The sequence below is a fragment of the Saccopteryx leptura genome, chromosome 10 (genome assembly GCF_036850995.1).
Source record: "Saccopteryx leptura isolate mSacLep1 chromosome 10, mSacLep1_pri_phased_curated, whole genome shotgun sequence".
NCBI lineage: Eukaryota > Metazoa > Chordata > Mammalia > Chiroptera > Emballonuridae > Saccopteryx > Saccopteryx leptura.
The window spans coordinates 69,990,537-70,015,166 of record NC_089512.1 but is presented as its reverse complement, the minus strand read 5'-3'; the positions used below and the strand labels follow the sequence as shown (position 1 = coordinate 70,015,166).

Genomic DNA, 24,630 nt, shown 5'->3' with positions numbered 1-24,630 from the left:
ACGAGAGTTTGCCCTCTTGGTTCCTGGGATGATTAGCATGAGAGAGCAGAGGGAGCAGAGCAGAGAGCAGAAAGAGGCCATGTGGCCAGGAGAAGCAGCCAAGATGGCGGAGTGCTGAGTGAGATGCCAGTTTGTGCAGAGTTTGTATCTGGGATAAGGAAGGAGATGGGGAACTGAGGAGAATAAGGCTGGTGAGCTAGAAACCTTTGATTCTAGGAAACTCAGATAAGTCAGTGGCTTTGGGAGCACTGAATGTGAGTGGGTTTTGGAGCCCAGTGTGTATTTTTACTTGCCCGCCGGGTGCAAGCTAGGATTAAAGACTATGGCCCACCAGTTTGTAGTTCCGTTGTTTCTTTACCGACTGTCTGAATCCAATGCGAACCTGCACTGGCCAGGCGGCTGTGATGGTGGCCCTGGCCGTGAAATACTGGCTTTACACCTACTAACAAGCAAATGACAAAATAAGTGAACACATGCATGGGGATAATCTTCCTTTTCCTCTATATTCTTTGGTGTCAGAAAAAATAGTGGTATAAATTTTAATGCCTTCTCCTGATTTGCTTCAAATGGTAGAGAAATAATAAATTATCTAATTAGTAGGACCCTGATTTTACTGAAAGGTGCGTGCATATACATAATGCACGTGTGTGAAATAATGAGAGGTCCGCATTGCTGTCCACAGTGGCTTTCTCTAGAGCACAGGAGATTTTTATGGTCTCTTGATATTTTTTCTGTAGTTTACAAGCTTTTTACAGTAAGTGCAAACTAAAGTTTCTTATTCAGAAATAAAATTAGAAAAGATATTACATTACCTGTTTAAACCAGATATCTAAAATATCTGATACCCATAGGTTTTCTCCAAGACCATGCTTTATATCAGTCATTTTATATCAGCAACTCGATCCTTTTGACATATCATGTAATCGTCAAAAGATTTTTAAAAATATTCCCAAATTTCAAGCAGACTGAAGTTTCAGTATAAAGCCAAGTGCTACCCGTCAAGCTAGACAACATCCTATTGTGAGATGGTTAATAAAAACTTGAACAGACTAGAAATAGAAAAGCAAGAATTGTTGGGCAAAAAGGTATAACATATCCAGAAAATGATAAATAAGAATTTTTTTTTCTTAAGTGAGAAGCGGGGAGGCAGAAAGACAGACTCCCACATGTACCCTGACTAGGATCCACCTGACAAGCCTAATAAGGAGCGATGCTCTGGCCATCTGGGGCATTGCTCCATTGCTCAGCAACCAAGCTCTTCTTAGCACCTGAGGCAGAGGCCATGGAGCCATCCTTAGCGCTCGGGCCAACTTGCTCCAATCAAGCCATGGCTGTGGGAGGAGAAAAAAGAGAAAGAGCGAGAGAAATAAGATGGGGGGTATAGAAACACATGGGTGCTTCTCCTGTGTGCCCTGTGAATTGAACCTGGGACATCCACACACCAGGCTGACGCTCTACCACTGAGCCAACTGGCCAGTGCCTAAGAGATTTCTTTTTAATCAAAAGAGTTTTGCCCTGGCCGGTTGGCTCAGTGGTAGAGCGTCGGCCTGGTGTGCGGAAGCCCGGGTTCGATTCCCGGCCAGGGCACACAGGAGAAGCGTCCATCTGCTTCTCCACCCCTCCCCCTCTCCTTCCTCTCTGTCTCTCTCTTCCCCTCCCGCAGCCGAGGCTCCATTGGAGCAAAGATGGCCCAGGTGCTGGGGATGGCTCCATGGCCTCTGCCTCAGGCGCTAGAATGGCTCTGGTGGCAACAGAGCGACGCCCCAGATGGGCAGAGCATTGCCCCCTGCTGGGTATGCCAGGTGGATCCCAGTCGGGCGCATGTGGGACTCTGTCTGACTGTCTCCCCATTTCCAGCTTCAGAAAAATAAAAAAAAATAAAATAAAATAAAAGGGTTTCCCTAAAATAGTTTTCAAACCCAAATTAATATTTTAGAAAAGACCAGATGATTGGCTCTGCTATCTCCCTCAAATAGTTTATCTTATTGAGTCTTTCATTTCTCCATCGCATACCACAAAATAAATGAAAACATCAGTAGCCGCCAGGTAAAGTCTAGAACTAAATACGAGGCTAGGATTAGAGCAACAATAACCTAAACAGTATATAAATATTCTACCTTTTGTGTAAGTAGGCTTACATTAGAACCAAAAGCTTTTTGAACTATGTCCAGATTTATTACTAATATTGCCATTTAGTATAATAAAGCCTAATGCACTGAAAAGCATGCTAATAACAGTAAATCATATAGGAAAAAAGTGCCAACTAGAGGTACATACATCACAAAGATTCCAGCCCTGAAAATTAAGAACAAATATTAAACCATCAGCTCTTAACTTCTCCCCTACAATCTATTCCAAATAACACTGATTAAAGAGCTCCTCAGGTAAAAGGTGAAGTAATTGGCTTTTCATATGTTGGAGGAGAGAATAGCTGGAAGCAATACCTGATTATTATCTCAGTTAAATTTTTATCAGTTATTTATGCATACCTTCTGATTAAATGAGAAAGAGAATTATTCTCTCAACCTTTCAAGTTCTGATAATGTCACTCAGGTACCCAAACTTTCTCCTGGATAATTAAAAATCATTAATTATTCATTAAAAGCAGAAAACTCCTTGACTTCAATTAATTGTAAGCTTCTGTTCAGCAATTGGACATCTGCAGTCTATAGAACCTCCACAAGCTAGATGCTGGAGGTTCAAAGATGAAAGAGACTCAGCCACTGCTGGGAGAGAAAACATTGGGAAACACACAAAACACCATGAGAAGTAGCAGCTTTGGGGCTAAATCTCGAAACAACCAAGAGAGTGGTTAGGAAGAGGCATCTGCAGCAGAGGCAATGTAATGTGCAAAAGCACAAGGACATCTAAGTCCAGTGGCCAAAGGGACCTCACTGTTGAGTGTGGTCCACACAAAACTCCATATGCAGGAGAACAGAGAATGAGGCCTACAGTGAGCTGGAAGAAGCAATGGGAAGGTTGTCTATATGCTGAGGATCCAGAATGAATTCTTACTTTCCAAACTTGCAAGCGGTGTATTACTTATCATCAGTTATTTAGCTTGCTATTTTGAGAAAGCATACCATACAATCCAACCCTATAGGAAGCCCATTTGTAAAATGACATGTTAAGAAAATGTTCAACAGCCCTGGCTGGCTGGCTCAGTGGACAAAGTGTCAGTCCAGCTTGTGGATATCCAGGGATCGATCCCCAGTCAGGGCACACACGAGAAGTGACCATCTGCTTCTCCCCCCTCTCCCCCTTCTCTCCCTATTCCCCTCTTGCAGCCAGTGGCTCCATTGTTACAAGCATCAGCCTTAGGCACTAATGACAGCTCTGCTGGTCCCAGCATCAGCCACAGACGGGGATTGCCAGGTAGATCTCAGTCAGCACACATGAGGGAGTCTATCTCACTATCTCCCCTCCCCTCACTTAAAATTGTTCAACTTATTAAACAAAAAAGATAAAATATGTTATTATCATTCCTAAGAAAACAACTAGTACTAGTCACTACCCCATCACCATTTCCTGAGCACTTACAATACGCCCAGCAGAGTTCTCACGTCTGTTAAGTCCTCACAACCCTCATGTTGTGTTTCCTCAATTAACACATGAGAAAAATAAAAATCTGACAGTTTACTTCAGTTACTTAAGGGTCAGGATTAGAAACCAGGAGTCTGCCTTAAAAGCCTATGTTTTGTATTTGTTTTGTTTTGTTTGCCTTTCTATTAATTAATTTCTATTTTATCTCAGCTTTATTGAGCTCTATTGACAAAAAAAAATTTGTAAAATACTTAAAGTATTGAAGGGTCGATGCAGGACATGATCCTACCCCCTCTCCAGCCAAATAGCACTGAGGTCACAGATCCTGACCCTGGGCCATGAGATAAAGGATAGTACAATTGTAACTCAGGTTTTACTAAGAGCAATGGGACTCCGTCACCAGATATGTATCAAGGAGGGCAATACAGAATGATGTGTGCCCTCTCCCCTACTCCTGCTACCTGCTTGCTTTCACATAAGCAAAGAGTTTTGCTTGAGTAACCGCCCAGGGCTTAGCTATTTAAACAGCAACCCCACCCAGCATTGCGCAGAACTTGCGCAGACTGGCCTCCATCGGTGCTGCCCCTGCGTGTAAGTAACAGACTGTGTCTGTTCCATTTGGTCTTCCTCATGGTTTCTTTGGGATCCCGCAACACCACCAGATCCATTTTCTGGGTCTGGATCTCCTGCATTACAAGTAAAATGTGATAATTTGGTATATACACACATTATGAAAGGATTCCTGCCATCAAGTTAATTCACACATTATTTCTATCTCCTCACATGTTTATCCCTACCCCCTTCTTTTTTTGGTGAGAACATTTAAGTTCTACTCTCTCTTAGAAAAGTTCAATTATACAGCATAATGTTATGAACTATACTGACCATGTTATAAATAGATCTATCATCAGATTTTATTCATCTTAAAATTGAAAAGTCTGCAGCGGTAGAGCGTCGGCCTGGCGTGCAGAGGACCCGGGTTCGATTCCCGGCCAGGGCACATAGGAGAAGCGCCCATTTGCTTCTCCATCCCCCACCCCCTCCTTCCTCTCTGTCTCTCTCTTCCCCTCCCGCAGCCGAGGCTCCATTGGAGCAAAGATGGCCCAGGCGCTGGGGATGGCTCCTTGGCCTCTGCCCCAGGCGCTAGAGTGGCTCTGGTCGCGGCAGAGCGATGCCCGGAGGGGCAGAGCATCGCCCCCTGGTGGGCAGAGCGTTGCCCCTGGTGGGCGTGCCAGGTGGATCCCGGTCGGGCACATGCGGGAGTCTGTCTGACTGTCTCTCCCGGTTTCCAGCTTCAGAAAGAAAAAAAAAAAAAAATTGAAAAGTCTGTAGCCTTTTACCAACCTCTATTTTCTCCATTCCCCAGCCCCTGGGCTTGTTTTTAACCTACCAAATTACATATACTGTTTTAGAGTCTTAGTTGCAATATTTTTTACTAAAGCTGAATGAAAACAAAGCCTTTAAAACACCAATTTTATTCCAGTAACAGCCAAAAACAAATTAAAAGAAAAAAAACACACAAGTATCTGTTACCAGTGACCTTATATTTTTATCCCCCTTGTGGATAAAAAAGGGGCCATACTAAACCCAATGAGCTCAGGGGAGGCCAGTATGGAAGGCCCTACAAACCTTGAGTAACCATATAGGATGGTCTAAACATACAAATTACTAACTACAAGTGTGACATGGCAGGTAGTCACAACCTAGGCCTTCAGTTTCCTTGACAAGAGTCTGGATTTACCCTAAATAAGCTTGTCTATTATCTTTTTGCATCTAACATAACATACCTTTGAGAGCAGAGTAATTTCCTTTTCCAGACCTCTTAAGGCACACTATGCACCAGAGCATGAGACCACAGAAATCCTCTTGTTCCCCAAATACCATCTCCATGTGCTAGAAATGTTAATTATGAACTATCCTAACTCGCTAATGCAATCCTGGGTCTCTAACGTACTCCTCTCCCTGTCTGGAACACTGTCCCCAGACTTCTCCATTGCTCCCTTCCACCCCTTTCAGATCTTTGCTCAAATATCACCAAATTAGTGACTACTTCCCTGACGCCTCTAATTAAAGGTGTTGTAACCCCATTACCCACACTTCCTTCTTGCCCTCGTGCCTCATTTCTCTCAAGGGCACACTCATCTATCACACCAACATGATCTTGGTTTGTCTCACCTTTCCCACTAGAAAGGTGGCAGAGTTTTGTCTATTTTGTCCTGTTCTTTCTCTGGTGCCTACACTGTTCCTAAATGACAGCAGGCATTGAACTTTGCCTGCTGAGTGATGAACAAAGACAGAGGAACTAATAATGATAAATGTGGGGTTCTGCCGATTACAGAACTCCCAAACTCCAGGTCCACCACAGACCACTTTGCTGAAGTTCCGCTATAGCTCCTTACCAGAACTCCAATTATGTACTCAAAATTTTAAGCCTACTATCTACGTTTTATGTAATTATCTACTTTAACGTCATCCTAAACAATAATATTTATAAAATACAGGTTTAGAATATTAGTTACAAATTTTGTTCTAACAATACATACCTACTAATGTTTAAAATGTTCACCTGGGAATCCCTAAAATCAGCCTTGGGGCCACCAGCTGCCTGTGTTCACACTGAGGCAAGTGTTGGCTTTCTCCTGCCCTGCCAGTTCACCACTCAGTGTAATGGGCTCACAGGGGCAGGAGCCCCATGTCAGGGGTAAGTTGGGGAGGAATCTCAGAAGTAAAAATGGTAGTCAGGTGATTGCCCTCAGACCGTTGGAGGGCTGCCACATACAGTGCTCCTCTCACTGACCACCAATGAAAGAGGTGCCCCTTCCAGAAGTGCGGCGGGGGCCGGATAAATGGCCTCAGGGTGGACGCATGCGGGCCGCGGGCCGTAGTTTGGGGACGCCTGGGTGGTCCTGAAGCAAGTCTTTTTTGCGGACTTGGGAACGCCGGATCCTGCGGGGCAGAACACTGCCCTTGCAAGCACTAGAAAAGATTATTTAAAGGAAAACAGTTGATCCGTATGGCCTTTCCTTACATACCTGAAAGACATTAATTAATTACTTCTGTGCACCTGAACCCAGGCTCTGTTCATTTACCTAATGAGCAAAGAGACCAATAAATTCGATGAGGCTGCAGTGATCTGGGCTCTCAGTCCTGGAGGCTGGGAGTCCCCTGTACCCATCTTTCTCTGTATGTTGTGTCTTGTGTATGTTTTTTCTTCAGTCTTGCAGCGCATTCCTTTCATGCACGCCCACCACTGACCTGGTCTCGGCACCCTCCTCTTCAAAGCCACAAAGTAAAAGACCATCATGACCATCACTGTCATGCATAGAACCACACTATCCACCACCCCTATTTTGACTCTCACATCTACCCTTCAAGTCACACTAATTATATGCATTTCACAAATATAGTGAACTAATTCCTCAAAGTTGTTTGTATGATTTTAGCCAATACTTTTTGAGCTCTGTCGTAACAAATAAGCCCAAACACTACATGGTTCAACACAACAAAAGTACCCTTCATGCTAAAGTCACAATTTTGGGAGGGTTAACGGGTATGGAGAATAAGTCCCTCCAAGAGCTGCTCAGGGACCTGGGTGATAGAAGCTCTACTATCTTAACCACAAATCTTCCACATTACCAGTCATCACCACCCCTGACTACAGAAAGGCACGAAAGCATAAAGGAACCACATGGGAGTTCCTCATAAGCTGGTCCACTGCAGTCACATTCCATGTGTCTAAGCCAGACGTCCCCAAACACAGCCCTCAGGCCGCATGCGCCCCCCTGAGGCCATTTATCCAGCCCCCTCTGCACTTCCAGAAGGGGCACCTCTTTCATTGGTGGTCAGTGAAAGGAGCACTGTATGTGGCGGCCCTCCAACAGTCTGAGGGGCAGTGAACTGGCCCCCTGGGTAAAAAGTTTGGGGACCCCTGGTCAGTCCCCTGAGCACAGCCAGCTGCAGGGCAGGCGGGAAAATGCAGGACAGCCCTGTGTCTGTAGCAGGACAACCTGTGTCCATAGAAAAGGGAAGATGGCTTCTGATGACAGGAGTGCTTTCTCTGTGTCAGGACTCTCTTTTGTGTACTTTTCATTAATGGATATTAGGAGGAAATACATGTATGTATGTATTGTGTGTGTGTGTGTGCATGTAATATTAATTACCTATCAAGCCCACAGTTTTATGGACATTATTGCTTCAGTTGAAGTATAAATGTGAACTTAAACTTTTAAAAATCCGTGAGTAAATTTTAAAAATATTAAATTGATAATACTGATACTTAAATATCACAAAATCCCAGAGACAAATCATACTGTTATTCTGAACTAGATGAGGAAATTGAGACATGAAGGGTCAAGCCGAGGCACAAAGCTCTAAGTGGCTCTCCTGTCACTTGTACATGGAAGGCTGCAGCAGCGACTCTCTGTGCTCCCCCCACCCCACGGCCTCCAACCTCTGCCTGTGCGCTCTCTCTCCCAACAGCCCGAGAGGGATGGACAGGGACAGACAGGAACGGAGAGAGATGAGAAGCATCAATCATTAGTTTTTCATTGCTCATTGCAACACCTTAGTTGTTCATTCATTGCTTTCTCTTATGTGCTTGACCACGGGCCTTCAGCAGACTGAGTAACCCCTTGCTGGAGCCAGCGACCTTGGGTTCAAGCTGATGAGCTTTTGCTCAAACCAGATGAGCCCGCGCTCAAGCTGGTGACGTCAGGGTCTCGAACCTGGGTTCTCTGCATCCCAGTCTGACGCTCTATCCACTGCGCCACCGCCTGGTCAGGCAAGACTCGGTTTCTTAACAAACCCTTCTCAAACTACTTCTACTGGTTTAACTTCCCCAATGCCCTTCCAGATTTTCCTGGAAATACCTCCCCCCAAATTCATATTCCCATGAATCATTTTCTCAGGATCTGCTACTAGGAAACACAAACTAGTAAAAATCTAAGAGTGGCCCTGGCCGGTTGGCTCAGCGGTAGAGCATCAGCCTGGCGTGCAGGGGACCCGGGTTCGATTCCTGGACAGGGCACACAGGAGAAGCGCCCATTTGCTTCTCCACCCCCCCCCCTTCCTCTCTGTCTCTCTCTTCCCCTCCCGCAGCCAAGGATCCATTGGAGCAAAGATGGCCCGGGCGCTGGGGATGGCTCCTTGGCCTCTGCCCCAGGCGCTAGAGTGGCTCTGGTCCCGGCAGAGCGACGCCCCGGAGGGGCAGAGCATCGCCCCCTGGTGGGCAGAGAGTCGCCCCTGGTGGGCGTGCCGGGTGGATCCTGGTCGGGTGCATGCGGGAGTCTGTCTGACTGTCTCTCCCCGTTTCCAGCTTCAGAAAAATACAAAAAAAAAAAAAAAAATTCTAAGAGTAACTCTGGTTCAAAGTACCCCAAGATAATCACTTACAAAACACCTGCTATATCCACAGAACACTAATGCTATTGCCACCTTCTTTATGTGGCTGGTTTTAACTTAAAGAATTTTACTTTTTAAAAGATACTTACATGTGGAATCTAATGAAAATAAACTATCGAACAAAACAGACTCATACGCAAAGGGAACAGAACGACAGCTACCAGAAGGGATGGAGAGTGGGGCTGGGGGTTGGGTGAAAAGGTGAAGGGATTAAGCAAAGAAAAAACTCACAGATATGGACAAAAGTGTGGGGACTGCGGAGGAAAGGGGGTGGGGGAGGTAGAAGAGGGTACAGGGCAACAGATGGCGATGCAGGGAGACTGGACTTGGGTGAACACACAATGCAATAGACAGATGATGTGTTGTAGAACTGTATCTGACACCTGTATAATTTTATTAACCAATGTCACCCCAATGAAGTCAATAAAAATTAAAATAAAATAGAAAAAGACACTTTATGTACTACCTCTGCAGTTTACATAAGTAAAAAGGCAGTATCTACAAAATTTAAAAATAAAAGGGATTCAATTCTTGTTAGTCCAGGTAAGTTGTCCTCGGCTGATATCTTAAAAGCAACATTCTCCCTGACAAAAATCTTAAAGTGTCAAAGATACTGAAGAGAGTAACTTCCTCACTATGTAATTTCACCAGTAGTCAATGTGTTATCTCTGGATTACCTGCTCTTGTGTGCCGCCAACGGTATGCACCTCCTTCTGGAAGTGAGACATCGGCAGCCCCCGGCAAAGCTGTGCATGCGTCTAGCACAGTGATCTGCACTGGTGTGCCACAAGAGTTTTCAAAACATGCAATGCCTGGCACTGACCTCTTTTCCCTTAGATTGTCAAATAAAGAAATGACAACAGCTAATACAACAACAGTGATCCAGTGTGCAGGAATCAAAATTATACTTTCTATTTTTTTGTCAGACCGGCAAAAATTATATGTCTTGTTGTGCAGCAGAATTTTAGTAACTAATTTATGTGTACCAAGCTGAGAAAGGTTGAAACTTGCTGCTCTAGTATATAGCAAAATTCCTGGTACATACATAATCCATGTACAATAAATTCAGACAGTTTAATGAGGACACTGAGTCTCATGGACGCTGAGACTCCTACATATGGCCACAGAGTTGGTCAGTGGGCTAGAAACAGGCACAACTGAACCTCTGTGACATCTGCCACATCTAAAACAGAGCTGACCCACTCCTAACTTCCACTAGGCACTTTTCCCAGAAGACTTCGCTGATGGCAGTAAATGTGCACATGTATACAGTTCTTTATTCTCTTATGTGGGTTCCCCATTCTCCCCAAACTCTCAGAACTCCAGGGAACAACACTGCTGGCTGACTTTCATCTACTATTTGCCTATTATCTTAAGCAGACCTCTTTTTATTACTCTCCTTTTCAACTACTGCTATTATTCCCTTTCTCTTTTGTTATAACCCTCAGAATTGATTTCACTTTTATGTTCGTTATTGTTCGTTTATAAGCAGCTTTTGATTGCACGCTCATTATTCTTAAATTTCCGCTTCCTACTACTGAAGAAAACAGTGCTTGGTGTTATACTCTGATAACAAAATCAAATGGATTAAGTTATAAAACTTTTAAAACACAAGTTTTAAAATGTAGTTTTTTTGTTCAACCCTGAATGAGCTGTATGAATAAAATGAATAGTTAAGAACTGGGTGTGACTTAAAAAATAATAGTAATGAGGTGGGTTTTTTAAATTTAAGCAAAATGAAAAATACTAGAACTTACACATTTGAATAAACAAGGCTCTGCATTTATTTCAGTTTCTTGCTACCATTCAAAATATTTCTAGAACTCTTACTAGTGAAACGATATCAAAGACTGTGTCCCATTTCTTGGACTATTCTCAACTGCAACTCTTCTTCCTTTAAATTGATTCCACTTTCAGAAAAGGTCAGAGCTTCTTAAACCCAACCCTGGTGAATAAGATGGCAGGAAAAAACTGATTCAAAAACAAGTATATAAAGCAGAAGGGGACCATAGCTGTGGTTCGCAGCCAGCTTAGCCAGCTTTCTGAGCAGCTATAAAAGCAGACGTGCACCTCAAGGGTGAGCTCAGATTCCAAAAGCATCAGGTGGAGAAGCTCAGGAGAAGCCGGCAGCTGGCCCTCTGCAAGGCACCGAGGCCGCTGTGCCCCAGGGGTGCCATACAGTCTGCAGGCATCAATCTACTGTGCCCCACACAGTGTGCTTCTTCCTGGAATTGACGGCAAGACTCAACCAGCAAAAAAATTATGATATGCTGAAGCCTCTGATGATGATTAGCATATTTTAGTAATAAAGTATGTTTTAAAGTTTTTCCATTGATTTGAGAAGGGGAAGGGGAAGGGGAGGGGGGAGAGGGAGAGAGAAACATCAACTTGTTCCACTTAGTTGTTCCATTTAGTTGTTCACTCACTGATTACTTCTTTTTTTTTTTTTTGTATTTTTCCGAAGCTGGAAACAGGGAGGCAGTCAGACAGACTCCCGCATGCACCCGACCGGGATACACCTGGCACGCCCACCAGGGGGCGACACTCTGCCCATCTGGGGCGTCGCTCTGCCGTAATCAGAGCCATTCTAGCACCTGAGGCAGAGGCCACAGAGCCATCCTCAGCGCCCGGGCCAACTTTGCTCCAATGGAGCCTTGGCTGCGGGAGGGGAAGAGAGAGACAGAGAGGAAGGAGAGGGGGAGGGGTGGAGAAGCAGATGGGCGCTTCTCCTGTGTGCCCTGGCCGGGAATCGAACCCAGGACTTCTGCACGCCAGGCCGACTCTCTACCACTGAGCCAACCGGCTAGGGCCTCACTGATTACTTCTTGGATGCGCCTTGAGTGGGGATTGAACCTGCGACCTCAGTGCAATGGGACAATGCTCTATCCACTGAACAATCCAGCCAAGGCCAGCAGTAAAGTGTTTTTAATTAAGGTATGTATATTCATTTTTTTAAAGACATAATGCTACTGCACTTAACGGAGCACAGCATAGTATAAATATAACTTTTACATGCAGAGAAACCAAAAAATCCATGAGACTCGCTTTGTTGTAACATTCGCTTTACTGCAGCGGTCTGGATCTGCAACCTGCAGTAAGTCTGAGAGGTACGTCTGTATCTGAAACAGGAGGCTCACACGAGAGGGACGTGTACTGTCTCACAGTTCTGAAGGCTGCAAGCCTGAGATCAGGTATCCTCAGGTTTGGCTCCTTCCACGGCCGAGGGAGAACTGATTCACTGCCTCTGGCCTGGTTTCTGGAGGTTGCTGGCAAGCTCTGGCATTCCTGGGCTTATAGAAGCATCACCTTGCTCTCTGTCTCCACGTTCTGATGGTGTTCTTTCTCCCTGTATTATCTTCTGAACCTCAAGTTTGCCTTTTGATAAGGACACCAGTTAAATTGGATTAGGGCCCATCCTAATGGCCTCATTTTAACTGATCATCTCTGTAAAGTCACATTCTAAGGTGCTGGGGGTTTGGCCTGCAACATAACTTTTGGAGGAGATACCACTGAATAAATCACTGTGAGCTGCATCCCCAGGAGTTGTGCAGGGCAGAGCTGTGACAACAGGGAAGTTGTTTACAGTGTCTAACATGGGAGAATAACAATAGGAACGCCTATCTCCTAGCTTCACTATGAGGACTCAGTGAGATAACCCTCTTCAGATGCACAGCACTGGGCATGGCCCACTGGAATGTGCTTGATAAAGGTCAGGTGTTGATTTCTACGTGTACCCAATGTCAGGTTATACAAACAGGCACCCTTAATAGCTGTGTGTAGGTGAATCCAAGAGGAACTGTACAGGAGTTCCCTGGGAGGCCTGGGGAGCCCCCTCCAACACCAAACACTTCTTGTGGTAACTGCCCATTTCCTGTCCATCTCCACCAGACTAGACTGGACGCTCCTTCAACACAGTAACTGCTTCACATGCCCAAGCTTCCTGCTAACCCACTACCTTCCAGGTCTAATAGTGCACCTGTTGTGCATTTAACAAATATCTACTAGAAGAATACCTGAAGATGAAAATTTAATAAAATATTCACAGTAAAGGTATTTAACAGACATGGGAAACAGAAAGTGTAGCCTAAACTATATACCAGACAACATATCCACTCGGGTGATCATCAGCATAAAGTATACATTCCCTGTACACCCATGTTTATAGCAGCATTATTCACCACAGCTAGAAGGTGGAAGCAACTCAAGTGTCCAATGACGAATGAATGGATAAATGTGACATATATATAAAACGGAGTATTTTCCAGCCTTAAAAGAGAAGGAAATTCTGACAGTGGATGAAAATTAAGGAGATTATGCTTAGTGAAATAAGTCAGTCACAAAGGCCAAATATGGTATGATTCTTGTATGAGGTCCCCAGAGTAGTCAGATTCACAGAGACAGAGACAGAAAGTAGAATGGCAGTTTCCAGGGACTGGGGGAAGGAAAAGCTAGTGTTGTCAGGGTTCAGAATGAGTCACCCAAGATATGTTGCTTTGGTATATGGATTGTGTTGAGCTAAAGGCAAATTTAGCCTCAGGCTCAAGGGAACTTCTGCTCCCAACTAAATACCTAGTAGAACTTGAATCAGGGGCCTTGCCTAAAATAGGAGATTATCAAAGATAACTTTTTTTGACCCATCTGCAGGGCAGTGCAACCTTCTGTTTACTAAGCACCTGTTCTTATCATCCTGCAGGGACTCTTTGAAGCCCCCGAGGTGCGTGGCCTCATCTCCAGCTCAGGATGTCTTATGTACCCATGTTCCCTTTCTGTCTCGGACTCTCTCAGGTAACCAGCGTTTCTCATACATATATATGCTTTAAATTTGGTTATTTTCTCTTCTCGTGTCCATTTGATTATTAGAATAGCCACAACCTTGAAGGTACAGGAAAGTTCCTTCCTCTACATGTGTTTAGGAGGTACACAGTTTCAGTTAAGGAAGAAGTGGTAGTTCTAGAGGTGGTGGTGGTGATGGTACAACAGTGTGAATGTGACAGGGGTAACTCAAGAGTCAGAAGTTTAGCTTTAGTAATAGTAGCTTTTATTTATAATCAACAGGATTAATGATTAATGAAAGTAACAGCTTTGTTCCAGGTACAAAGGAATGGGCCTATGTGACCACAGGAGGCTGAAAGCAATCCACCTTTGCCCCCAAGCCTCAGACATGCACAAACAAAATGCTATCTCAGCCCCAGTGCTCCAGGGAGGGAAGGCCTGCTGACAAGGACACAGAGAAAGAAGTACTGGTCAGCAGATGAAGAAACGCTAGAAGAATCCCTGGACTGCAGCTTTATCTAATTAACTTCTCCCTAATTCCAGACCCCGTACCTACCCCTTTCTTCCCCTTATAAAAATGGTTGGCTGAGACGAGGTGTTAAGATGGTTTTGGGTATAGAACCCCGATTGTAAAGCCAGTAACCACGGCCACCATCACAGCCGCCTGGCCCATGCAGATTTGCAATGGATTCGGACAGTCGGTAATGAAACAACGGAGCCAAGAACTGGTGGGCCATTAGCTTTAATCCTAGCTTGCACCTGGTGGGCAAGTAAAAACACACACTGGGCTCCAAAACCCACTCATTCAGGGCTCACAAAGCTACTGACTTATCTGAGTTTCCTGGAATCAAAGGTTTCTTCTAACCTCACCAGCCTTATTCACCTCTGTTCCCCATCTCCTTCTCTCTGCACAAACTCTGCACAAACTGGCTTCTCCCTCAGCACTCCACCATCCTGGCTGCTTCTCCTGGCCTCCTCCACGTGGCCTTTTTCTGCTCTCCTTTCTCTGCTCTCTGCTCTAATGCTAATCTCAGGAACCGAGAGAGAACAAGCTCCCAGTCTGCCACACTTTATATAGTATCGAAATCAAACTTTTTAATTCAATATACAAACAAGGAAGTCTCTGATACAAAGTCACTTATCTGAGGCATAATGGGATTCCTCATGAGAGCGCACCACCCCACATCATGCAACAGTCAAGGGTGTGGGGAAAAAGCTTAGTCTTAAAACTAAGCCTCAGACTATAACGACCCAGCCTGCTTACAGCCTGTCCCCCACACACAATGCAAACTAAAAGCAAGCAAACATATATCATATTTAAAAACTTATTTGACCAACACCGATCTTCTCAGATCTCCAGCTATCTGAATAAAGCACCCAGAAAGATTCAGTCCTTGTCTGTACTTATTTGGCTAAGTGGTGACAGACAACACAAATATGGATAGGTTCCCAATTTCAAATGTACTTAATGCCAAAAAGTATACTTAAAATGGTTAAATCTTAAATTTTGATATGTATATCATAATAAAAAATATAAATAATAAAATTAAAACTATTTTTTATTACTTATACAATAAAAAGTAATAAAATAGTAAACAATAAAAATTTCAAATGAAAAACTACATTCATATTTATAGTATGTTTAAAAGTTTGAGAAGCAAAAACAAAGTTTTGGAGTCATAAAGAGCACATGCTGGTCCAAACTTTGAATCAAAAAGCAGTTCCTTCCCTACTTCTGTCAACCCCAAAATGTGATCACACAAACTCCGCTTTGTATTCATAATTAACTTTACTTAAATTCTAACAATGTTGCTTATTTAAAACTTCAAAGTTCCAGGAAAGGAAGCCTTTTCTGACCTATTAAAAGACTGCAGTATGTTGGGGGGAAATGACTGGTCCTGTAGCACAGGAAAAACTATTAAGAAAGGAACACTGTAACTCATGGATTACCAGAAACATGGCATTACTGACATACTACCAATAGTACGAGGAATGAAATGCCATACTCAATTTGGCCATTTAATGGAAAATAAAGTGATTTTTTTAATTGATTTTAGAAAAAAGAGGAAGGATAAGAGAGACAGAAACATTGATTTGTTGTTCCACTTATTTATGCACTCACTGGTTCATTCTTGTACGTGCTCTGACCAGGGATCTAAATAAACCATTACCTTATTGGGACGATGCTCTAACCAATTGAGGCACCCAGTCAGGGCCAAAATAAAATAATTTTCTCTCTTCTTTATCTAAAGTTTAACTCAGTAAGTTTCCCCCCACATTAAAATTATATTTTACGTAAAACATTGACATTGATGATGTGGCCCTGGCCGGTTGGCTCAGCAGCAGAGCATCGACCCAGCATGTAGAAGTCTCAGGTTCAATTCCCAATCAGGGCACAAGGGAAAAGCAAGCATCTGCTTCTCCACCCCTCCCACTCCACCTTTTCTCTCTCCTTTTTTCTCTCTCTCTCACCCTCCAGCAGTCATGGCTTGATTGGTTTGAGCACATGGGGCCCAGGCACTGAGGATGGCTCCATGGAGCCTCTGCCGCAGGCACTAAAAATAGCTCGATTGCAAGCACAGCCCAAGATGGGAAGAGCATCGGCCCCAGATGGGAGTTGCCAGGTAGATCCTGGTCAGAGCACATGCAGGAGGCTGTCTCTATATCTCCCCTATACTCACTGTTGGTCAAATAAGTTTGCAAATATGATGTATATGTTTGCTCGCTTATAGTTTGCATTGTGTGTGGGGGACAGGCTGTAAGCAGGCAGGGTTGTTATAGCCTAAGGCTTAGTTTTCAGACTGAGCTTTTCCCCACACCCTTGACTGTTGCATGATGTGAGGTGGTGCACTCTTATGAGGAATCCCATTTATGCCTCAGATAAGTGGCTTTGTATCAGAGACTTTCTTGTTTGTATATTGGATTAAAGGTTTTGATTTCTATACTATAAAGGAGAGCAGAGAAAGGCCACATGGAGGAGAGGAGAAGCAGTCAAGATGGCAGAGTGCTGAAGGAGAAGCCAGTTTGTGCAGAGAGAAGGAGATGGGGAACAGAGGTGAATAAGGCTGGTGAGGTACAAATCTTTGATTCTAGGAAACAGGTAAGTCTGGCTTTAGGAGCCCTGAATGGAAAGGGAAGTGTTTTCTCACTGTGTGTATTTCTTGCCCTCCACATGCAAGTTAGGATTAAAAGGTAATGGCCCACCAGTTCTTGGCTCCGTTGTTTCATTACTGTCTGTCCAAATCAAATGTGAACCTGCACGGGCCAGGTGGCTGTGATGGTGGCCATGGCTACTGGTCATATACTCACTAAAAAAAAAATTATTTATTTTTCATTTTTTGCATTTGAAGTACTCCTGAATGACATCCTTTGCCTGAGACCCTTTGCCACAGTCCTTATTCACCACACAACTGTAACCAACCACTTCACAGAATTTCCCTCTGTCAGTTTTAGAGGCCTACCTATTCCCCTAGTTTCTTGTCCTCAATTTTAGTCAGATTGATTTGGTGCTCAGCACAAAGGGTCCCCACCAACCTGAGACACAAAGGTTCATTATAGCTGGATGCAAGCCCACAGAGACGTGAGACACACAGGCTCATTACAGCTGGATTACAGCTGGATGCAAGCATACAGAGACCTGAGACGCACAGGCTCATTACAGCTGGATGCAGGTACACAGAGATGGGCTAAGAGCCCAGATGCTTCTGCAACAACCTTGAAATCCATTCATTTTAACTTAGTTTTGCAAACTGCTTAGTGTGGGTTCTGTATCAATGCTATGAAATCATGGGTCCATAGACCAATGTCCGTCTGCCAGAAATTTCTTGCCAATCCATAAAAGATTTAACCACCTGATATTGTATGAAGATTATAGACCCAACATGAAATTTCTGGCAGATAGGCACCAATCCCTGAACCAGTTGAAAAACACTATCTAGATAACCTAAAGATTTGTCAGACTGTTTCCTTTCACTCATAAAAGGAGTGAAATGCAAAGAATTTTTATGAATTTATTAAGGCCAAACTGACAATTTCTGGGAAGACCTCAAATGCTCTGGGAAATAAGTCTGCAATTTATTTCATGCACTTGAAATTAATGAGGGGACTCAAGAAAGATTACATGAAGGTGGGAGAGAGCAAGCTGGGGATTGGACTTCATGATAGGTAAGAAGATTATGTGCTCTCTTGAGGGTGGTTATGCTTTGTGGAGTATCAGTTCTGTGCACCAGTTAGCCTAGATGCACAAGAACAATGAACAAGGCTGGCTTAAAAACCTTTCACTAAAGAAGTTATAGGCCTGGGGCAGAACTGCCCACCGTCACCTGCTGTAGGGTCAGTGCTGGACATGGCCCTTCCCCCTCCCCAGTCACACGGTGCAGAGGTCAAGGATCCTGACCCTGAGCCATGAGATAAGGGTAGTAAAACTGTAACTAAGGCTTTCCTAAGAACAATGGAACTAAGTCACCAGTATTTATCAAGGAAGGAAAATACAGAAAGGTAGTAAGTACCCTTCCCCTCCACCCCCTCCTCACCTGCTTGCTTAAACACAAACAAAAAGTTTCACTTGAGTAACCATCCAGGGCTTAGCTATTTAAACTACAACCCCTCCCAGTGGGACATGGAACTTTTACGGACTGGCTGCCATTGGTCCTGCCCCTGTATGTAAGCAATAAAGGCTATATTCACTCCATCTGGTCATCTTGTGGTTTCCTTTGGATCCCGCAACAACACCAGATCCATTTTCTGGGTCTGGACCTCCTGTTACACCTGCCCAGTTAGGAATTGATGATTTATTACAGCACCACTCTTCTGTCCGCATGCATAGTTATAAAAGCAATGCAGGTTCATAATTTCTCCAGCCTTCCTGAAGTCCTGAAGGCATGTACCTATCGCCCTTTGGAACTGTTGTGACAACATTCTGTCCTTCAGGTGTCCCCCTGCCTCAAACCTTTGACGCATGAGGTCCAGAAGCCATTGCTACTAAGTCAACACCAAGATGTGGAAATGTTTCTGGAATGAGCAACATCCAAGATAGTGCAACTGAGCTCCCTCCCCATGCCCTCCCCCCGCCCTCCCCAGACCTTCAGTCCATCTGTGGGACAATGAAGATGACCATGGCCCTAGAGGCAGGCCCGAAACTCTCTGAGCCTCAGGTTCCAAAGATGTAAACTGAGAATAATCACCTGTCTCATGTGGCTGTTGAAGCGTAAATGAATTAAAACATAGGGAACACAAAGCCAGTGCCCAACCCTGACATGGCACCAAACAATAAATGTGTATTAAATCTGGGAAGCAAAAATGATTCTAGTTTAATAAGGCTTTAAAAATGCACATAATTTAGCTTCAAATCCACTGTGAGAGAAATAATCACTATGAGCCCACCATCTAACCATAATGCTAAGTGTCATATATATCATCTTATCTAATCTCTGTATCCATCTGAAACTTAGTCCCTTTCAGAGAACCATTAATTGAGGCTTTGTCAAGTTCAATAACTTGCAGAGAAAGAACCTGGCAAACCAGAATTTGAACTTAGTTTTGTTGAACATAGAATTCATTCCCTTTTCTCCTGTTACTGTTTCCCTGACCCCAAAATCAGGGAAGAGGGGAGTCAACCACTCAGTGATAATTATTACACCTGAGTCAGCACATATCCAAAGGACCAAAGATGCCGGCATTCATAGACCAAGAGATAGGAAAGGGTAAGCAATCAGTGTAAGCAAATGTCAGTCCAAACAGGGTCCTCTGGGAATCTCAGCACTGTTGTTTTAATAGTGTTAAGTGGCTTATCAGTGTGAGGCAGGTGATTAGCTGCACTGTTATTTTAAGCAGATTATGGAGACCCCTTGTGCCTCTGTTCCCTTATATGCAACATGATGCCAGTACAATGTCTCTTCTAGTAATGTTGTATGAGTTAAAGAAATAATGTGCAGAAATAGTTTTGAACAGAGTCTGTCACAGAGGAAATGCATACTCCTATTATTATGAAAGCCTTTTCACAACCAGACTTTCTACAGCCCCTTCCTCCCTCACTTGCCTAAATTATCTGCATCGTTTCTCAACCTCTGTTGCTACTTACCTGTCTCTCCTTTCTTCTCTACACACCCAACCCATTCACTTAGGCCACAAAAACTCGCTGAATTAGTCAAGCCAGCTGGAGAACAGCAGTGCATAAGACAAATCTACCCTCAGGGCTTACATCCTCACATTTGTGGAAGAGAGGGAGTGACAGACTATGACTAAACAAAAAAAATCACATGGTTAAACCACTAGATAAAGTGTTATAAGGTACAATACAGCCGGTAAAGGACAGAGAATAATTCTGGGTAGAGAGATGTCAGCTAATGAGGGAAAGTCCTGTTTGAAGACTTAACACTGAATCAGACAGTTGAATGAAGGGAGAGAACAAGGCAGGAGATCAAAGGGAACAGTGTTTCAGACAGAGGGAACAGCAAGTGCTCTGATACAGAAACAAGCACAGGGTCTTAAAAGACTAAGAACATACCGTAGCCCTGGCCGGTTGGCTCAGCGGTAGAGCGTCAGCCTAGCGTGCGGAGGACCCGGGTTCGATTCCCGGCCAGGGCACACAGGAGAAGCGCCCATTTGCTTCTCCACCCCTCCACCGCGCCTTCCTCTCTGTCTCTCTCTTCCCCTCCCGCAGCCAAGGCTCCATTGGAGCAAAGGCCTCAGGCGCTAGAGTGGCTCTGGTCGCAACATGGCGAAGCCCAGGATGGGCAGATTATCGCCCCCTGGTGGGCAGAGCGTAGCCCCTGGTGGGCGTGCCGGGTGGATCCCGGTCGGGCGCATGCGGGAGTCTGTCTGACTGTCTCTCCCCGTTTCCAGCTTCAGAAAAAAAAAAAATGAAAAAAAAAAAAAAAAAAAAAAAAGAACATACCGTAGTCGCTCCTGTTCCTGCTCCTCCTCCTGTTCACCTGCAGCACTCATGGTGCTTCTGTGTGATGACTGGTTTACATGCCACATTTGCACTTGTCCCCCTTGAGGGCAGGGTCTATGTATCTTCCTCTGCACTCCCAGCACACAATACTCAATGGCTAAGTACAGCTACATGCCCAGCACTGTCTTACACACTGGGTCCACAGCAAAGAACTAAACTAGAAACTCTCTGCCTTCAGGAGTGTACAACAAATAGCACTGGTGCTCAGAAAACATTTACTACAGGAAAATACCTGCTTGATTTTTAGTTATGTAGTTCTATGCTCTGGGCCTCTTCATCCCTCACCTTCTCCTGTGACTCACCTGCACGCTCCACAGCAAACTGTTTGCAGTCACCCTTCAAATTCCCCTGTTCTCTCTCCTCTGCCTTTGTGCTCAGCCTGCTCCATCTGGAATGCCCTCCCCGCCTCCACCTTCTTCACCAGACTAATTCCCGGTATTATTTCCCAAAATTTCATTAGTGTATTGATTTTATCATTTGCTCAAACATGTACAAATCTCTCAAGTTCTTCAAGCAAAACGTTTCCATCGAGTAACAGAAAGCGATGAATCAACTGACAATTCCAGACTGAGCAGTAAAGAGAGTTGAAGAATGAATGACCTGTGGCTACTTACATAATTTTTCTCCCTCCTCAAAATATGATATTTTAGAGACTTTCTGGGCCTGTGTCTGCAGAACTGGGGCAGGGTACAAGGGCAACAAAGTTCTGTGGGTCTGCGAGTGCACCATCGCCCACCCGTAACAGAAATGTTTCATTTACACCAAACAAAAAACAATTTGGCACAGGAGCTATAACTTAAAGGTCTTCCCCACAAAGAAGGAGGTCAATAGTTTAGCATCTAAATTATCTGAGATGGATTTCCTTTCCTGATAGCAGAAATTATAGCTGTACTTCATTTTTATAAAATAAAATAAAAAAGAGTCAGATATTTATTTTTCTAGGCAAGAGGAAAATATAGGCTAAGTCACAACTTCCAGTGCAGCCTCCACAATCTCATTTAGCTGATAAGAACTTGCACATGACCTTCCCTCCTAAAAGCCTGACATCCATGTACTGCCTGCCACTTCTGAAAAAAGCAGACAGTTAAGCCCCAGTCACCCGTTTTGAAGTGTACAACAGCAGGGGCAGGGGTTTAAGCAGTTTTCTTCAACAATATGCATTTCTCCCCAAGTTCCTGAACGGAAGCTCTGGGCTTTGTGGAAAAGCACACATCAGGGATTCTACAGCTGGGAGCCTGGGGGGTGTTGTCTCTCTGCTCCTCTTACAACAGAACAGCTCTGTGCACTTCACCCAGCCATTATGAAAGGACATGCGCTAAAAGTCAACACTAGCACACTTAGAATTACCATTAACCATTTAAACTCGGCACCCTCAGCCAAGGTGTCTCCTAAGACATGATGGTGGAAGGGTTTGTCTCATGCCAGCATGGCTGTGCCTGCTGTATTATGCTGCCATGTGATCCTGCCATCGACTGTTTGATTTTGTCCAAATATGTCCTGGCTGACTATTTGGACATGGCTACATGCCCCATGTGCCAGGATCTGGGTCTGTGAGAAGACACCTAACAATGTAGACCTTTATTGGAGTGCTGCGTTCACTAAACATTGCCCTGGTAAGGTTCACAGGCAGCCCAGCTCGATCCCTAACCAAGCACACACACAGTAAGAAACTGTCTGCTGTGGGCAGCCAGGACTGCGATTCAGACCCAGATGATGTTACAAGCTGAATAACTTTGGGCAAGTCACTAAGCCACTCTAAGATCTTGAAAACACCTTATCAGACCCTGCAAGTCCCCATATGACCTGGCCCCTCCTGACCTCTCAGATTACTACTGGTACTACTACTTTTCCCTCTTTAACAGCCTGGACAGGCCGAGCTCATTCCCACCTCGGGGCCTCTGCCCTTGCTGTCCTCTCTGCCTAATACACTCATCCCCAGAAGTTCAACTGGCTGACTACCTTCCATTACTCACGTCTGAGCTCAAACATCAAAAGTCACCTCCAGGATCTCATAAACACAACGATGAGTTATGTGAGTACATATTGTATAATTCCATTACATAAAGTACAAAAAAGAACAAAACCAGTGTATGGGGTACAGCAGGGCCTGGATACTGTGGGGGACGGTAAGATAAAGAACACCAGGGTCTCTCTGGGTTACCGCTATAGATTCTTCTCTTGATCTGGATTTGGTTACCCAAGCACGTTCAGTCTGTGAACTCATAGAGCTGCACATTTATAATATATACATTTTTAGTGTGTGTTATATTGTAATAAAACAATTAACCAAAACAAAAACCACCTTGTCAAATTGGTTTTCCTTAATAGTGTAATTTATACTACCCTATAGGCTAAACTATTCATTCTAGATCCCATGACCCTGTTTGCATCCAGCACCAGCTAAAATCACCTTCATTGCTGTTTATGTATGTACGGTCTAGCCCTTCCCCGCTCCCATTAAAACAAAGGGTCATGTGGCCATGGGCCCTGCCTGCGCTGTTCTCCACTCCCAAATCTCAGCACCTGGAACAGTCCTGTTCTAGCTATAGACTGAATACAAAAATACATGTAAATAAGAAAAGGCTGGCCCTGGCTGGTTAACTTAGTCGGTTAGAATGTCATCCCAAGGTTGTGAGTTCAATCCCCAGTCAGAGCACATATAGAAAGCAATCAATGAATGTACAACTAAGTGGAACAACAAATGAATGCTTCTCTCCACCCCCACCACACTCTTTCTCTCTAACAGCAATCACTAAAATAAATAAATAAAAATGGCTAAAGGGGGTTCTTTAAGGGTGTAAGAACAACCAAAAACCAAAACAGTGAAGCCAAGGACAGAGGAAATAAAAAAAAGTTCAATGGTATTACCCATTAGAAGTATGTGTCAAATGTTAAATTCAACTTCAGGGAGAGGCTAAAGTGCCATTCTTCGGGTACCCTTGTGAAAGTGGTTAAAGTTACTTCTCAAAGCAGACCCTGGGTCTTTTAACTCTGTACACCAAACAGTTTTGCATAAGGTGTGGTACAAAATAGGTCTGAACCAAGAGTGGCAACATTTCTGAGACAGTGTTCTTAAGTTTTGTGGGAAAAGTAGGCGATGTTCAATTGTAATGTCTGTCATGGGCAAGGGAGTGGGCTAGGCACATATCCAAGCCAACTTAGATGGAGCAGATAGATACTAAGAAGTACCCAAGTGTAAAGCCAGTAGCCACGGCCACCATCACAGCCACCTGGCTGCATTTGATTTGGACAGATGGTAATGAAACAACAGAGCCAAGAACTGGTGGGCCATTAGCTTTAGTCCTAGCTTGCAACCTGGTGGGCAAGAAATACACACAGTGGGAAAACACTTCCCTTTCCATTCAGGGCTCCCAAAGCCACTGACTTATCTGAGTTTCCTAGAATCAAAGATTTCTAACTCACCAGCCTTATTCACCTCTGTTCCCCATTTCCTTCTCTCTGCACAAACTGGCTTCTCCTTCAGCATTCCACCATCTTGGATGCTTCTCCTCTCCTCCATGTGGCCTTTCTCTGCTCTCTCCTCTAATGCTAATCTCAGGAACCAAGAGAGAGCAAGCTCCCAGTCTTCCCCATTTTATAGTGTAGAAATCAAAACCTTTAATCCAATATACAAACAAGGAAGTCTCTGATACAAAGTCACTTACAGTGGGAAAGATTTAATTTTAAAACTAAGCCTTAGGGTATAAGGACCCTGCCTGCTTATAGCCTGTCCCCCACACCCAATACAAACTATAAGCGAGCAAACCTATATATCATATTTATAAACTTATTTGACCAACATCAAGAATTTGAAGAGTTCCTGACAAGTTACAAGCAATAGTCACCTATTCTTCTTTGTCAAGTCCAAGATGTCTATCAAGAAAAAGTAAAATTGTGTCCCCAGTCTTGGATATGATATAGTTCCAACTGATATGCAAATTAATGTATTGTATATGCTG

General features: G+C 44.1%; 1 protein-coding gene and 1 non-coding gene across 3 annotated transcripts in view; one reads left to right on the top strand and one right to left on the bottom strand.

Moving 5' to 3' along the window:
* Window positions 1-24,630, bottom strand: part of SUCLG2 (succinate-CoA ligase GDP-forming subunit beta) — a 331,995-nt gene that overhangs the window by 304,998 nt on the left and 2,367 nt on the right. The gene's annotated exons all lie outside the window — the stretch shown is intronic.
* Window positions 1,513-1,587, top strand: TRNAT-GGU (transfer RNA threonine (anticodon GGU)). Its single transcript has one exon. It is a non-coding gene; the product is annotated as a tRNA-Thr (tRNA).